Source organism: Panthera pardus, unplaced genomic scaffold (assembly GCF_024362965.1).
Source record: "Panthera pardus isolate Hobbes unplaced genomic scaffold, ASM2436296v1 HiC_scaffold_7, whole genome shotgun sequence".
In the NCBI taxonomy this organism is placed as follows: domain Eukaryota; kingdom Metazoa; phylum Chordata; class Mammalia; order Carnivora; family Felidae; genus Panthera; species Panthera pardus.
In genome coordinates, this window is record NW_026527002.1 from 39,226,927 (window position 1) to 39,245,040 (window position 18,114).

General features: G+C 37.6%; 1 protein-coding gene across 1 annotated transcript in view; it reads right to left on the reverse strand.

The window, feature by feature from the left end:
* The window catches only part of TRIQK (triple QxxK/R motif containing), a 285,666-nt gene that overhangs the window by 45,315 nt on the left and 222,237 nt on the right, over nucleotides 1-18,114 (reverse strand). The window lies entirely within an intron of this gene.

Here is an 18,114-nt window from a genome sequence, read left to right on the forward strand (position 1 = left end):
GGGAGAAGTGGCTGCCACATTTCGGTGTGGCATGTGGCCTTTCTATGTACACAATGATGCCCTGCCATGTACCAGCTTTTCAGCACTGGCATGTCACCTGGCCTGTGGCATCTCACATTCTCATGTTCTCGCACTTGTGTTGTGGCCCAACCAACTTGTTTCAGCCAAAGCCGAAAAGCAGGTGGGGCGCATGCTTGAGAGAGGCTGGAAAGGCAGGCCACATGCCCCTCCAAGTGCTGTAAACACCAGGGTGTGTTTGGAAATTTCATCTCCTGGTTACAGTAAACAAGGCTTGCTGGAGCATCCAGCAGAGAAGTGGCATGCCCTTGTCTACGAAAAGGAATTTTCAGGAAATAACGTAAGCTATTAGTGAAGCACAGAATAACTTTTCAAATCACCTATTTATAGCTGAGCTCTGTTTCAACATAATGCAATATAATATAAGGCAATCTGATATCTTATGACATAATTTATGAAATGACCTAATCACATATATTTCTGAAGTTCAGAGAGCAAACCTTGGAGATTGAACTGCATGTTAAAAGAACACAGCTCCTGAGTTTTGCACAGTCTAACTTTTTAAAGGTGAATGTATAATGTTTTTATGGGAAAAGATTACATGATAGAATTATAGCATAGTATAATGAGTACCCTTTATCACATCCTTACAACTCCAAAAAAAATTATTCTTTTTTTTAATGTTTATTCATTTTTGAGAGAGAGCGTGAGTGGGGGAGGGGCAGAGAGAGAGAGGGAGACAGAGAGTCTGAAACAGGCTCCAGGCTCTGAGCTATCAGCATAGAGCCTAATGTGGGGCTTGAACTACAAACTGTGAGATCATGACCTGAGATGAAGTTGGACGCTCAGCCGACTGAGCCACCCAGGTGCCCCTAAAAAAATAATTATTCTATTCTAAGTTTGGAGAAAGCAGTTTCTATGAAATCACTCTCTTGTCTAATAATTAAAATATAATCAACTACAAAAAATGAGATAATGTCCAGTATTATCAAAAGGTTGTACAAAGAGTCTAGTAACTCTTGTTGAGGTAATAAATAGCCATGCACAGCGGCTTGATTTCCAATGCATTACCAGCATTAAGAGATTAGCACAAAACTATGGACTACTTAGCTCATAATTTACTGATTTAAGATTCATTGAAATTCTTCTTCCACTAAATTTAAGAAGTGGAAAAAAGTAGAACTAAAAGTCCTTTTAAATTGGATTACATGCTCCTTAAATATTGTTGTTTCTTTGTTCCTTATCTTATGCCTGAAGATTCCAGCCATATACTTTTAGTTCATTTTTATTGGTCCTAATTGATCATGTGATAATTTTCTTTTTCATGTGGAACACATTAAGAAAACTTATAGCTGTATGAAAGGTTATGTCCAGATTTATTCTTAACACATACCCAGACACAAAGACTTATAAATATATCAAGAGTTTAATTTGGAAGTGAGTGGTCAGTCCGTATTAGGAAATCTGGAGTCTAGTCCCAGCTCTACTCTATTGGTTACTTTTAGCTAAGCTCCAGGTTATGCAGTAGTAAGGAGTCAGAAAGATTTTACAAAGATCTTTCCTTCCACATTTATGGTTCTAAACCAAGTTCGAAATCAACTAATCATGCCAGTTCAGAATTATCCCTCATCCAGGCTGTAATATGCTGTACAACTGTCTTGAGGATATTTTAGGAGTTTTCACCCACAAGGTAGGAGATCCACTCTGATTTTTATTAATGAGGCTTCCATCCTTAGTGCTGACAGCATAGGTTAGATGACAAAGATAAATGGAACTTTCATTGAGGGCAATAGAAAGAACAGGGATGATGTCATTCTTATTCCCTCTCTCCTCTCTCTCTCTCTCTGTCTCTCTCTCTATTTATTTTGTAAATCGAAACACACTTCCAAAGAATTTCAGTTGTAATAGGAAAAGGAGTGAAGTAGGAGTGAGATGTGCTTTAAAGCTTTTCTAAGGTAAACAGGTAAAGAGTGGAAGCTTCTTCTTTTCTTTTGTTTTCCCCCAGATTGGCTGCTAGATATTTTGTGTATCTGTCTCTAAAATTTTACTCTCTGCCTCATATGTGAAAAATATGGGATAGGTAAGGTTATGCAAATTTGTCAGTCTCTGTCCTCAAATAGAACAAAACATTCAAATAGCTATAGTGCATACCAGACCACAATGATTCCAATAAAAGCTATAAAGTATTAAAAGTGTTAGAGAAAAGCACGTCTAGTTGAGGAAAAATTTTTTTTTAAAGCTTCATGGAGAAGGAGACATTTGAATGTCAGTAGAGATTTGACAGGAGGGAATGTGTAGAATATTTTAGGCAAAGGGAAAACCTTGAGGGAATATATAAATGCCCAATATGTGCTTGGGAGGTAGCCAGAGGGACAGTTTGTCACTTGCAAAAGGCAGAAGGAAAGCCGGGTGAAATAACACTAGATGGCCTGGTTGGCCCAGATCATCGGTGGTTAGGATTCAAGGCTGAGGAATATATTTAGTAGGCAAGGAGGAAACACTGAGGGCTGTTTTTGGTTGGAAAATGATGTTCTGGGAATGATTCTTTAAGAAGATTTAGTGGTCAGCTCTGCCCAGCAGAGGGTGAATTTGAATTTGTAGAGCAGTTAGATAATATCACAACCTCAGGCAGGTCTAATGGACTAACAGTCAGATCTAAGATCAAACTTCAGCTTTGTAACCAAGGAATTATGTAGGTTGGGCCAGAAAGTCAACCTTTTTGGCCTCAGTTCCCTCAGATATTGATGATCCTGAACTAAATGACCTTCAGATTCCTTCAAGCAATACCATTCTATGACTCAAGGTAATACAGAACCCGGAGTAGTACAACAGAAATAGGAATGAAAAGTAGAAAACGGGCATGAGGCATTTGAAGAGGTAGATTCTATTTGCATTTCTCACTGGAGTTTCCTTTGATATTTTGAGCTCCATAGTTCTCCAATGTGGGAAACTACTCTCCGTGCTGCGGGTATTTCAGTATCTCTTGTCCTTTCCCACTCAATTTGAGTAGCACCTTGCAGTCATTACGACAATCCAAAAGTCCCGTAGAGTTCTAAATCCTTCCTAGAGGATTATGACCACTGGACTTCCCCCATCCACCATCCTATATATAATAACCATTGTGAGTCCACTTTACCTAATATTTGAATATAGTAAAGACCTGAAAGACTGTTGGTGCCATTAATAGCCATAGGGAATTCATGTTGAAAAATATTAGGATTCATTTTGGATATACTGAATTTAAGGTGCCAGTGAGATATTCAGACACTCCATGCACATAGGTAGTCAGGAGATTACAGAGAGGGAAAAAAACCCAGTAACAACGGTTCAATAATTTGTCTATTCAGTGTTGAAAGAGAGAGGAGACGTTTCTTGTTCAGATATTCAGGTATTTTATTGGCCTTGCTGAAATCTGCCCACCCACTCCCCTCCTATTGAAACTTACCTCAGAACTTTTGAGCTTCCAAGAAAACAAAAGAAAATGACCATCCCTTGGGCACATACATGTATCAGGTGTTTGGTCAGGCATTTTACATATATATATCTTTTACATTGTCATTGTATCTCAGAGGTCTAGTACCTTGCTCAAAATGATACAAATAGTTAAGGAGCAGAAGAGAAAGATTCAAGCCCAGTTCTGTCCTGTTCCAAATCTGGGTTCCTTTCACTACAACAATGTGACAGCTGATTTGAACCTTAAAAGTCTACGTTGACATGCAAATTGGTATTATATATTCATGGATTACTCCTATAAGACCTTTTGAGGCACGATGCTTAGGGCACAGTGACTGGTGGGAATTCTAGGCATCATGCTAGGTGGGTCAAGTTGCAAATCATTCTGTATATAAATCCCATCAGGGAACGTAAGCTACAGTTTGAACAAGAACAGGATTATTTAGACTTGTTCATATCATTTATAATACCTTCCCAGTGACAGAAATAGCTCCTTTTTGATCATTGAAATGAAAATCTCAGATCGGGGTACACTCCTCAACATTATGGGGGACTTTCTTTAACCTTAAGTTAAGCACAGCACACACTTATGTGTCTGTCCCCTTGTTTCCTTAGGTATGGCTTTATTCCATCAATTTTCTACTTGACTATGCACATTGTTGGTATGATTCCTGCATCCGCATGTGATGCCTTGGAGGTGACAAGGACTCCGTGACTTTTGTAATCATTGCTTTATGGCCCTAATTATATCTAGTAAATGTTTTAAGATCAACTCCTAACCGCTATTTGACATTTTATATTGAACTCTTTCTTTTTGGTTCCCTTCCTTCCTTCCTTTCTTCCTTTCTTCCTTCCCTCCTTCCTTCCTTCCTTCCTTCCCCCTCCTTCCCTTCCTTCCTTCCCCCTCCTTCCCTTCCTTCCTTCCCTCCTTCCTTCCTTCCCTCCTTCCTTCCTTCCCTCCTTCCTTCCTTCCCCCTCCTTCCCTTCCTTCCTTCCTTCCTTCCTTCCTTCCTTCCTTCCTTCCCTCTCCATCCCTTCCTTCCTTCCTCCTTCCCTTCCTCTCTGCCCCCCTCCTTCCCTTCCTTTCTTTCTTCATTTCTTCCTTTCTGCCTTTCTTTCATAATGGCATCATGCAACCCATGCAAATCTAGACTTCAAAACTCTTGGTTTTGATTTTTTTTTTTTTTTTAATGTGTATTTATTCTTGAGACAGAGCGCAAGCGGGGTAGGGCCAGAGAGCAATGGAGACACAGAATCTGAAACAGGCTCCAGGCTCTGAGCTGTCAGCACAGAGCCCGATAGGGGGCTCGAACCCAGGAACCGCAAGATCATGACCTGAGCCGAAGTCGGATACTTAACTGACTGTGCCACCCACGCGCCCCGATTTTGATGTTCTTTGATACTGTCCTGTCACCTAAAGCAGTGAATTAATTTCCTTTCTTCATCTGTAAAATTGGTAACCATAATTTTTTCCCCTTTATTCTCTTCAATTTAATAGGCCATAACCTCTGGATTGTACTTTGCTAGTGGACAAGGAGAGATATCTGATAAAAATCAATAAATATGAATGATTTAAATCACCTTCATATATTCCCATTGGTGGTTAATATTAAAATTTTATTTTCAATGTTTATATAATAAAACCTTGGGTTCATATATAACCTAAACAACAAATTACATATTTCAGTATGTTTATGAGCATTCAGGGGGTGCAAGTTGGCCAGGTTGAGTTCAATTGGTTGATAATTTCATTTCTGTTTTGTATAATGGTTTACTGAAGAAAGGTATATTTAAAAAATTGCTCTCTCATTAAGCTCCTGGAAGAAACATCTGTCTTGTGGTGGTCTCAGGTGTCTTGCATAGTACCTACATACGATACAGTAAATGATACAATGAATGCTGATTTTTTGAAGGATATGATCTGGATTTAAAAACATTTGTGTGGTCCAGGTTAGATGATAAAAGAAAGAAAGAAAGAAAGAAAGAAAGAAAGAAAGAAAGAAAGAAAGAAAGCAAGCAAGCTGCTTTTGTCACGCAGAATAGTCCAAATGAAGATTTAAGGATGAGAAAAAAAATATGTTCTCTCACTTTGAGAAGTTACAATAAAATGTGATTATATAGTACGTGTTAGTTTTAGTGCGTATAACCAAGCCCTAGAAACCCAGTGAGTTTATATCTGACCATTTCCAAACAGGTCCACATCCCTAACAGTGAGCCAAATTCTAAATGGAAGCCAAAACAGATATTCCTATCCTTAGAGGTAGACAAAAATGACTTTCAAATTAAAGTTCAACACAGATAATCTTGCTAATTCTATCAGGTGAAAATTCCTTGCTCTTGGGCGATGCCTACTCTGGATGTATCCTATTAGTTACATCTGCATATACAAGCATATACTTTATATGTATACACTTTTAATCATTTGGATTTTGACTTATTTCCTGTCAAAGAAGGATGCATATTTTTGCCTCACTATAAGGAACAGTTATAACTTCTCATTGACTGTTAAGGCAAAATTAATCCAATCAAAATACCTCTCTAATGAATTTAGTAATGCACTTCCAGTAACTAATTTGTTTTTATATACGATCATAAGAGCCTGGAAAAATCAATATTTTGTTCCAGACGTGCATTTTTCTAGGAAAGACGTATATAGCATATGATTTTAAATGTATACGATCAGGGGAACCTGGGTGGCTCAGTTGGGTGAGCATCCGACTCTTGATGTCAGCTCAGGTCATGATCTCCCACTTCCTGTGAGGGAGCCCTGTGTTGAGCTTGGGCTCTGTACTGACAGTACAGAGCCTGCTTGCGATTCTCTCTCTCCCTCTCTCTCTGTCCCTCACCTGCTCACATGCACACGTGCATGCACTCTCTCTCAAAATAAATAAATAAACTTTTAAAAAAATGCATAAGTTCTGATGTTAATTCTGAAAGTCAACCTTTTAGGACTATGATATAAACACAGCAATAAATATTCAACAAATAGTATATATCATTATTGTCATTGAAAATTTATTTTCTATGTACCCATTGCTCTCTGTATGTCCCAAAGATTAGCTCCTGGCTGATACAAGGCATCCATTATTTTGAGTTGCCTTGTCCTTCAAGAATTAAGTACGAATTTGTCTCAAAATCCTACTCACAGTATCTCTGGGGATTAGCAGTATGGGGCTTGGTCAGACTTACATTGTTCCTAGACACCACTGTTCTACATTTCTTCTAAATCTTTAACCGTCTTCACATCTTATATCTTTCAACTATTCTGGTCTCTTTCCCCTGTGTCACCCAGTTATAAAACAAAGCCCCTTTCCGTGATTACTTTAACACACTACAGAGAGAGAGAGTTGTGAGCCCGTATGTTAAGAAAATTTGAATGTCATCTAAGGGTTTGTACATTTTGAACATTTTCCTGGTAAATATGAGACATGCCCACTGCCATTTTCATCAATGGGAGTATCACTCGCCAACTCTTCTTTTGTATCTTCAACAATCACACCCCCTGGTACATCCTCAAACCCACCCCCAGAGTCCAGCCTCTTTCCATTTCCAGACCCTTTCCTCTCTTACTCCTGGCTACCTCTGTAAGTGAAAATTTATTATGTACAGCAAACAACCTCTTTTTGTATAACTCTTACTGCATTCTAGTAATGTTCTGAGGGATATCATTGCAGAACCAGAACAGATTCGTATGTTATTTTGAGAAACAAAATAAAGTTATCTTTTCCAGGATAATTCTGATGCCATCTTTGAACTCACAGGTCTTTCTCCTCTGATTAGATGTGCGTTACCCAAGGTTATGCATGCATATAAATGAACTGTGTACGCATATATATTTCACTTTCATCTTATTTTTATTCTACCCTCTAGCAGTTCATCCTTCTATAGTTAATTCCTGCTAAAAAAAATGTAAATGTTCTGATTTCCCTAAGCTTTACTTAAGTTACAAACATGGTGATGCTAACACTCGCTATTGCTATCAGTCTGTTCTCTCCTTGCACTTAATGACTGAGCATTCTGCTGGCACTTCTCTTCACCACTTTGTCCTTCTTATAATTTTTTTTTAATGTTTATTTATTTTCTGAGAGAGAGAGAGACAGAGAGAGAGAGAAAGAGAGACAGAGCATGAGTGGGGGAGGGGCAGAGAGAGAGGGAGACACAGACTCGGAAGCAGGCTCAGGCTCTGAGCTGTCAGCACAGAACCCAACGCGGGGCTCGAACCCACAAACCATGAAGTCATGACCTGAGCCGAAGTCGGACGCTTAACCAACCGAGCCACCCAGGCGCCCCACCACTTTGTCCTTCTTTAGTCCTCTAGGCTTGGTCTCCGTTGCCGCCACTCTGCTGAAGGGATTCACTAATTCTCTTCTTTCTAGGAAAATCCTCTTTTCCTTTTTCCTCTCCATGAACATTCTTTTCATTTTCTAGCTCCTCACCACTGTCAGTTCTCTAGCATTTTTCACTAGTAGTTATCCCCTACTTGATTTCAATTTTTTACATTTTACCATCCCTCATTTTTCCTCCTGCTTTCTCTAACATTCTTCCACGGCTATTCTTACTCATAAATATAACTCCTCCATATGTTTTAGTCCAGCTACCACTTCTAAACAAGCAATTCCAAGATCTATAATTCCAGTCTCACCATCTTTTCAATCTTGTATTTCAACTCCCTACAGATTCAATTTGAAGTATCAAACACCAAACTCATTATTTTCTCACACAAATCTATATTTCGTATTTCTTTCTTTATTGTCACTATTCTTGTCTGCTAACTTTATTCTCAATGCCTTTATTCTATCAATTGATCAAGTCCATGGGCTGTTCCTTTAACTACCTATCGTGTTAAACATAAGCTTTAACTTCCTCTCCAATTCTACAACAGCCACACTAGCTCATACCTAATTACTACACCCTTTAGTCTTTATATCTTCTCATTTGTAGCATCATTTCTCCTACTTATCTCCATTCAAAATATTGCTACTTAAATTTTTCTTTATGCATACTTACCTCCAGGATCTTCTTACTACATTACAAACAGCGCATACCTGTATATTTTTTCTCAAATGCGATTTTACTTATTTGTTAAAGGTAATTTAGTTCTTTTGAGATGTGTGTATATATACACATATGTGTATATATATATGTATATATGTATACACATACATGTATATACATATGTATATATGTATATACATGTATGTGTATACACACATGTGTATATATATATATATATATATATAGAGAGAGAGAGAGAGAGAGAGAGAGAGAGAGAGAGAAAGAGAGAGAACAAACCGTGAGATCATGGCCTGACACAAAATCAAGAGTTGGATGCTTCACCCAACTGAGCCACTCGGGCTCCCCTCTCAAATGCAGTTTTAATCACATCAGTTTATGTGATCTGAGACTAAATTTCCATTGCCATTTTGCCGTTTTGGTCTGTCTTATGCACTTAAGGTCCTTTGTCAATGGTCCTTCCCCTTCAGCAGAAAAACTGGTCTCAACAGTTCTTACACATATCTGCTGTTTACCACCTCTAATCATATTTTCCCTGTAGTGACTCTTCCGTCCATGTCCCTCACTCAGGCTGATCATGTCACTAAGCATTTTTTCAATGTTTACTTATTCCAAACTGCCTATGGTGAACACTTGTGCTCCAAGATGACCACTTTCTATCTTTAATTTTTCCTCTGCACATGGCAAATGATTACAACATGCCAGATGTAATCTTTACAAAGAACAATCCCCCTAGATTTCAAACTCCATAGGGACAAGGTGTATGTCTTCTCCATGCTTTTTAAACCTGATCACATCAAGTCCAGTGATGTATATCCAACAGGTGTTAAATGACAGGTGAGCTACAGAACGAGGCAAAATGTAGTCCAATAGTGAGTCGTTCAGAAAGTCACAGTCTTTCCTCCTATAGCTTGTTGCTCTTCCCCCAACATTCCCGCTCTTTAAAGCTCAGTTATTAATGTGAAATAAATGAACAGTCAGGGAAGAAGAAATACTAAACATCGCTATTCAGTCTGAAGCCCACCCAAGCTGAGCAATGGAGAGGTGACACTCTGCATCAGACAGCATATCTTTAATTTCTCCCTGCTCCAGCTTCTATTATCTCTCCACTGCCACAGCTGCATATTGCTATTGTCAGTGGTAAAGATGAGACATCTCTAATTAGAGGGCAGGGTAAATTGCTTTTATCTACTTTTAACATGCTTTTACATGGCACCTGGTACACAAGCCTTAGCTAGGCAGCCATAATTTGAAAAGCAAATGAATGCTCAGAGAAATACGATACGTTTTTAAAAGAAAATTAAATATATAGAGTAGCAAAATCAACACGCTGGAGACTGCAGAGTTTTAGAGCTGTCAGAATCCTGTACATTTTTGTATTACAGTGAATTAAAATAAGCAATCAGGGTCCATGTACCCTGCAGAGTCCAGTGGCCTTGTCTTTCTTTTTCTTTTGGGAATAAATGGTAGGATTTAAAGTCTAGAAAAATTATCAGTGCAAGAAGCAGACTGATGAAATGGTGAATGAGCTAGAGTGATGGTTAATCTTAAGTAACATTTTTTTTGGATAAGTGCCTCTCTTAAAGGCATCTCCTTGGTTGTCTAGAAGAGTAGATTTTCAGGTGAAAGAAAAAAAATCAACAGAATCTTTTTTTTTTTTTATTTACATACATCTAATCACCTTCATAATAAATAAATCTATTATGAATGAATTTCTGTTTCTGGCTTTAGATTCACTTTTTATTTCTTTAGCAGTCCAGAACGTTTTCAACAACCAGGTGACTTACCAGCTTTTGAAAAATAAAACAAAGAGATTTCAACCACGGTTAGAGTCATGGTGTGTTGGGACAGTAATGCCATTTAACAAAAATACCTGACATTTACTATTAGTTGGAATACAGATCCTACAGTTGGGGAAGCCTGAGTCATATACAAACTCCATAGGCTCCTCTCCCTCTGATCATTATCAACAAAAATGCATCCAGTGTTTCCCTCCCAACAGCATCATGAAGATCACGTGCTCGGCGCTCTGTGCTATCGTTGTAGCCCTACCTCATGCATAAGTTCTATTACTGCTACCGGAGTTAGGGTATTGCCCTCCAAACTTTGGATACTTATTTCCTTGGAGACTCCCTGATTACTGACTGTAACTTTCAGGCTGTAAGAACTGGCAGCTCTAAATAATAACTGGGTCACACTATTTATTGCTGCCTTGGAACAGAAAAATAACTGGAGTCCTTTAGTGCATTGGGTAAAAAGGACTTTCAGCTAAGAGAACTGTAAACACTGGTTCTGGCAGGGGAACTGCCTCATTAATGATCCCTAGTTTCTTCAATTCCCATATGTGGGCATCTATATGCATTTAGAGCTTGTGAATTTCTTTTATTTTTAATATACTATAAGCGAGAAGGTATAATTTGAAAGGCTCAAGTAACGGGCATACTGTAGAAGTATCTCTAATTTAACTAATTGATCCATATGCAAGATTGGAACCTGTACTTCACTACATTAAATACTTAGAATGTATTGATTCCTATTTTAGTCTTTGTAGTAGTCATTAGCATGGTTAGCTAAAGAGTTCTCTGCCTTCCACGCACCAGACAGGATTGCGCTTTCTGGCCCTTCCATCCATGGGCGTGCCCACATCACTATTTCCGACCAGTGATTCATGAGCAGAAATGGCATTTAATGGCTGATGTGAGACTTTCCAGAACTCTCTCCCTCTTTCTGCCTAGGCAATGACTAATGTTCAAGATGGTGGCTGATCCATCAGTTTGGATCCTGGAGCGAAAACCAATGTGAAGAATTCAGAACTGCTGTGTTTGTCATGTAGTATAAGCAAGAAATTAAATTTAAACTAGTGAGAGTTTGGTGCTTTTATTATTGTAGCATTATTTTGCGCACACTGATAACTACACTATTGTTACTCATTTCACACTCTTAGTGTGGTTCCACCTACTGTACTTTTGATTTAGATCCCTCAACACACTTTGACTACAGTACTAAACAACTAAAGTACATTTTCCCCTCATTTATTGGTTTATAATTATCTTGGGGACAGAGACCTTTCACTCATCTTTGTCTTTTCAGCCCTTAGTATCTTGCTGTTATATAGAAGATGCTCCACACTGGATTTGAACTGAATTCAATTTATCCTGTATTAACATTTCAGCTCTCTGCTCAAATGGTGAATGAGCTAGACTATTGGTAACCTTATTAACATTTTTTAGATATGTACTTCTCTTAAAGTTAAAAACGGCAAAAATGATAGTCTGTTGTGTAATAGAATATACATGAAAGAGTAGGTTTGGCTTTAACTTCTGATTCTAGCTATGTGATATCCAACAATTCATTTCTGGAAAATATTTATTAGTTGCTCATTTATTCTATGCCAGACAATGTTCTAGACCCTGAAAATACTAAGAGTAACAAGTGTTCCCGAAGAATTAACAGGGTCATGGCAGGTTGCATGAGTTAGAGTTGTGTCCTCTAATAAGTTAGACAATACTATCTACTTTACTTAAGAGGTTTATTGCAAGATTTGAAGGAAATAAATATGTATAAGGTTTTATAAATTTCAAATCATTTTATAAATGCAAACATATTTTTATTTTTAATTTTTGAATAATACATTCTTTACTAATAATTACCCACATGGATATGTTTAATAGTTCACTATTCTACAGATTAGATAGTTCATTTCATGCGACTGGTTTGGTCCACAAAGAAATAACTTTTAAGCTATTATAAAATTTTGGATTGGTGTTTTCATTTAGAAGTGGATGTATGCATAAAAGAAAAGCAAGAGCCACAAAAAACTTTTAGTTTGACAGGATGCAGGTTCTAATTTCTAATTTAAAAAAAAAGACAACTGTTTCTTGGAAACAAGAATTAAGTAATTAAGAGGAGGTAAAAAGGTAGGAAGGGAGAAGACAATGATTGGGCCTCCCGGGTGACATAAATCGTAACCCCTGGTCATAAAATGATCGAATCGATTCAGATGCATATAATTCATTCAAAGAAAAGGGATCCCTGGGTGGTTCAGTCGGTTAAGCATCTGACCTCGGCTTAGGTCATGTTCTCACGGTTCATGGTTCAAGCCCCAGGTGGGGATCTGTGCTGACAGCTCAGAGCCTAGAGCCTGCTTCGGATTCTGGGTCTGCCCCTCCCCGGCTTGCACTCTGTCTCTCTAAAATGAATAAACGTTAAAAAAAAATTTTTTGAAAAAAAAAAAAGAAGAAACACTTTGTGATTTTTGAATATAAAAAATATATATTTCCAAAGACAAATTTGTGTTCAATGTGCCAGAGTCAACTAGTTAATATATGTTATATTATATTATATTATATTATATTATATTATATTATATTATATTATATTATATATATAAACACCTACCAAAAACCACCTTAAGTTTCTTGGGCAGCAGATTTAATGAAGCATTTCTTAAACTATGGTTTATTTCACAATACCTCGCTGGCAGGAATGAGGCCACCTCTCATGATCCTTGGGAAATCTGCATGCTCTACTTAACATATTGAATACATCAATTTATTTAATGTGCTTTTTATTTTTTTATTTTTTAATGTTTGTTTTATTTTTGAGAGAGAGAGCATAAGCGGGGGAGGTGCAGAGAGAGAGGGAGAGAGACCCAGAATCTGAAACAGGCTCCAGGCCCTGAGCTGTCAGCATTAAGCCCATTGTGGGGCTCAAACCTCCGAACCATGAAATCATTGACATGAGCTGAAGTCAGACACTTAACAGACTGAGCCACCTAGGCACCCCTATTGTGCTTTTCAAATAGGTTATCAATAATTCTCTTTGCCATTCACTCATTTACTCATTCATTTGTTTACTCAAAGAAATGTTAACTGAATGTTCCATTCTGATCCAAATGTTGTGCTGGGTCCTGTAAATACAAAGGTGAGTTTCACTTAGTTTCTGCCTTCCAAGAGCTCTTGATGTTTTGCAAATGTTTATTGCTTTGTACAAAGAGATATATCAGGTTGAACCTCATGAATTGCTAAAGTCGTGTTAAACTTAAAAAAAACCCTGTAAAATGAAGACTTAGCTTTTAAGAAGACTAAAAATCTAATTGGATACAAATGAAACAACTAGATAAGTGTGTGACTGCTTCATACTTTTTCAATCTTATTACAAATAATAAATGACCACAATTCAATAACTCAGCATCATTTTCTGTGCTTATATATATTCTGCACAGTAAGGCCAATCTGTCAGAGAGTGTAAAATGTCCTCCAAAAGAAATAGATATCTCCAATAACACATGTAAATTAACGGGAGAATTTGGAAAACTTGACCTGATAATGAGATTTAAAAAAATCTTCTTGGTCTCTGAGACAGGTAGTCAGCAGTACAGCTTAGCCTGAACTCCATACATAGAATAATCTGCTATGGGTTTGGTGGTGACAGCGTGAACTGACTGCCTCTGTTGTGTGGAGACTGGTCTGGGGGTGGCAGGGAGCCAGTCAGGGGCACAGCCCACTGTAAGATTCCATGACAAGTGTGGGGGCAATTGCTGTTGCCTTCCATTTCATGCTGTCTCTACATACAGCAGCCTTATCAAGGAAATGATCCTCCTTCAGCTCTCTGTGTGAATCTTGATTGGCCTGAGCTATTAGGGTAGCCTCCCTACTTTCTAAAAGTTACTGATTCAGGAATGAGCTTGTAAGTCAGGCCGAAACCAGTCAGGCACAGTATTCTCCTTGTTACAGGGTTTGGTTCAGGGAAGGGCATATGATCTGAATTGCTCTAATCTGAGAGAAGCAGAGGACTCCTGTTTGGTGATTAGAGAAAGAGAAGGTATCTCTCTCCTTGGATGTGAACCAGAAAGCACATACCTCTGAAATCTCCTAGTAGCCATCTTGTGACAAGGGAGAAGCCATTTTATGGTCAATAGAGGATGGCAGAGACAAGAGAATGACAACACAACGAAGCCAAAGACCTACGATGCCATGAACTCCATTTTTTATTTCTACCACTTTCAAATGTCAGTAAAGTCCTGTTAAATCAGTAGTGCTATGGGCGATTTAGAGACATGCCTAATTGGATCTGGTACCAAAAAGATAGTCTTCTCTCCACAGCTATCACCAGTAAGACAATTATGCTCACCACAAAGATTATTAATTGCAGAGAGCTACCTGATGAGATAGTTGGAGGGGAAGAAGGAGAGAGACTTCACCCCCAGCATATGTGTAATCCAACCCTAGGAAACTCTCAAAATTATCTGGGCACTTCTTGGTGAACAACATTAGTAGGGCATTTGCCATTATACATTGAGCTACTCAAGATATTATTACTGAGAGAACATTGATTTTCAATCCGCTATCTCAGGAGCACAGCAGTATATAATCTGTGTTCTTCCTGTAACTCAATCTAATTTGTCTTTTCTTCATCCTGAAAATTTATTGTAGTCAATTCTAGATTTTCTTATTTAAGCCACTTAAGGATTTTTCTGCTTATATAAATCCTCCTTCCAGAAATGTCAGAATCTCTTTATAATTTTTTTTAACTTTGTGATACTTTACAACTCTTCTCTTTAAGATTACTTTACAATATTCAGCTTTTTTTCCCCCCACTCAGCATTGTGGAGTGGAGAACAAGGAGATCATAGTTTGGTGTGATCCTCAGATATGGCTATTCCTTACCCCTGGATTCTGGTGACACAGCTGCCCTCTGCAAGCCTCCACTCACTGGTACCCACACTCCATCCCTTGGTCATGGCACTGAAACGCCAGATACGGTCTTTTAGCTTCTTTCACGCTTCCTAGCCTTTTCTTTTTATCTCTTTTCTCTTTCTCCCCTCCTCTCCTAGACTAGGGAGAATTAGAGTTTAGTTTTATTTTGTTTTTTTCCTATGCCAGAGTAAAAATAAAACTGGTTATGACAATTCTTTATTATCCAAATCCACGACTTATACAATAATTTGGGCTTCGTGTCTTAGAAAGATGACAATTAACTTCATTTGTCTTCCTTTGCATTTGTCTGTGCCTCACTTCTCTATGGTGCTGGGGTCCAAGGTCAAGCTTACAAGAGAGTGTGTGTGTGTGTGTGTGTGTGTGTATGTGTGTGTGTTGTTTGGGGTGGAGGTAAAAAGGTATTACAGGGATTAGTAAACATCATTGGTAAATATTAAACCACTGCAGCCTTTAGAGTGGTGTTACAATATTTACAAAATGCACATTAGTGTTAACCTGTATGGCATAGAGATAAATGTTCCAGAATGTCACAGAGAAGGAGGAATTCAGTGAGAACCTGGGAATCAGGGAAGATTCCACATAGGACATGGGAACTCAGAGAAATTACAATACACATACCTAATATGTCAGGGAATTCTAAGACAGAAGAGCAACAGAAGCAAAAACACAGATGAAGGAATAAATGTGTCCTTGGAAAAGTTAGAAAGTTCACATGAGTATCTTGGTGATATTTGGTGGAGAGAATCAAGACAGCATATATGTGGTTGAGATGGATTATGAAAGATCCTAAAACTGAGGCAAATTGGTCTAGATTTCATGAGGTAGACACTTAGCATGTACTTGAAAGTTTGCTATAAAATTATAACTGTCTTTTAAAGAATGAGTACATGTTTTGTGACTTCCTCTTCAGTGAGTGCATTATTTAAAAAAAGAAAAGAAACATTTAAGCAAAGAGTTAAAGAAATGGCAGAGGGGTGCCTGGATGGCTCTGTTGGTTAAGTGTCTGACTCGATTTTGGCTCAGGTCATAATCTCACGGTTTGTGGGTTCGAGCCCCACGTCCAGCTCTGCACTGACTGCACATACAGCTTTCTTGGGATTCTCTGTCTCCCTCTCCATGCTTCTCCCCTGCTTCTACGTGCGCGCGCTCTCTCTCTCTCTCTCTCTCACAATAAAATAAACATTAAAAAAATGGCAGAGATGTGGGAAAAGTTATCCAATTCTCTATAACAGATATAATTTAGTGCAGCTTCTAGTCAGCAAGGATCAAAGTGAATTTGATGCTTGTGTGTTTTGAGGAAATATTGCCTCATTATGATTAGACTCTGACTTTTCTCTAGATCGGTCATTCACTGTCCAACAGTTATATATGTTCCCAAACCTTTCTTCAATGGACTCAGCCAATTCCTATATTAGAGGCACTCCTAACACCTGTACTGCGTGTTGTTTGCTGTTCCTAACAGGGGACTTTTACAACAAAAACATTTTTCACTAATTACTTCAGCTTTGAAAATTAATATTAAATTAATTAATTAAAGGTATGAGCTCATAAACCTACTTTAAAAACTGCTGCATTGGAATTAACACTAAGATAGTTAAGGCTGATCTCAAATTATGAAAAATGACCATTTTCCAAAGTGAAGTTTTACATAGGATGTAAACCATATCAAGTTATTGTATATTAACAATCAGTTTTAAGAGGGCTTTTTAACTTGAGTAATTCACCTAACTTAGGCATTTTGAGCTGCCTTAATAAATTCAATTTTTAAATTTCCTTGTTAAGTATTTCATATTTTTTGATTAACAAATAAAATCTGCCTGAGTAGTTAAATAATGCTTGCAGAACTAATACATTAAATTTATGGATATGGCGAGTCTGAAGTTATCTTAAATGTTGCAGTACTCTTTAATGCATTGATTCTCATAACTTTCAAATAAAAACAGCAACAAAGTCCATCACTCAATCACATGCTTAAATTTAAATCTGTTAGAAAATACAATAGGCTAAATTCTCTTATTACAAGTTCTTAAGTTATCAAAAATATATAGATCATTCCTTATCACAAAATATTGAGTTTATGAGCTTGATTTGGTTCATTGAGTCTCCATTTGATTCTCCATTTTCTTCAGGGTTAAAAAATGTCCACTCAGGAAACGAATTGTGTCATTCCAAATAATTTGGAGTTCCCTTTCCAGACAAATTCTTAAAGTTGCCTTTTCAGTTGAGTTGTTTTTCAACCAGAGAATGTGGCCAATATGAGAGCTGGGGATGACACATCTAAGGACATGATCCTCAAGATCAGGAAGGATAGACTGAGCTGCAAATAAAGTGGTCTCTGGCTTTGGGTCTGTGGTAAAGTTGCACTTTGCTAAATTCTTTTCATTTAAAGACACTGGCAATCCACCCCGAAATTAGCTAACTTCATTCATACTGCATTTTTTCTTAAACTTCTTTGGCTCTTTAAGATATTAAGTGACATCAGATTGGATTTAGCATTTTTCCTTCTACTTTTCTGGCTCCATATCATACTTTCTAAGATCATTCTAACATTCAAATGACAATACCAAATGGTGAAATGTTGTATAAGCAAAGTGTAAGAGAAAAATCTGCCCTTATTTTATATTCCTTTAATATACCAATAAACTTGTTACACATTATGCTCTGTTGAAATTCAATGTATTTTGAGAATATTATGGTGAACAAAAAAACAGTTCTTGTCCTCAAGGAATATAAGTTAGGGAAATAGGCAAGCAAAGAAAAATTTGCAAAGCCTTGTATAAATTCTGGCTCTGGAACTAATGGGACAGAAGACTGAATCTTTTCTTGGAATAATCAAGGAATTCTTCACAGAGGAAACACCTTGATTGTTGCATTAACCCTTCAAATCACGTTAAGGCTTTCTATTGGAGTA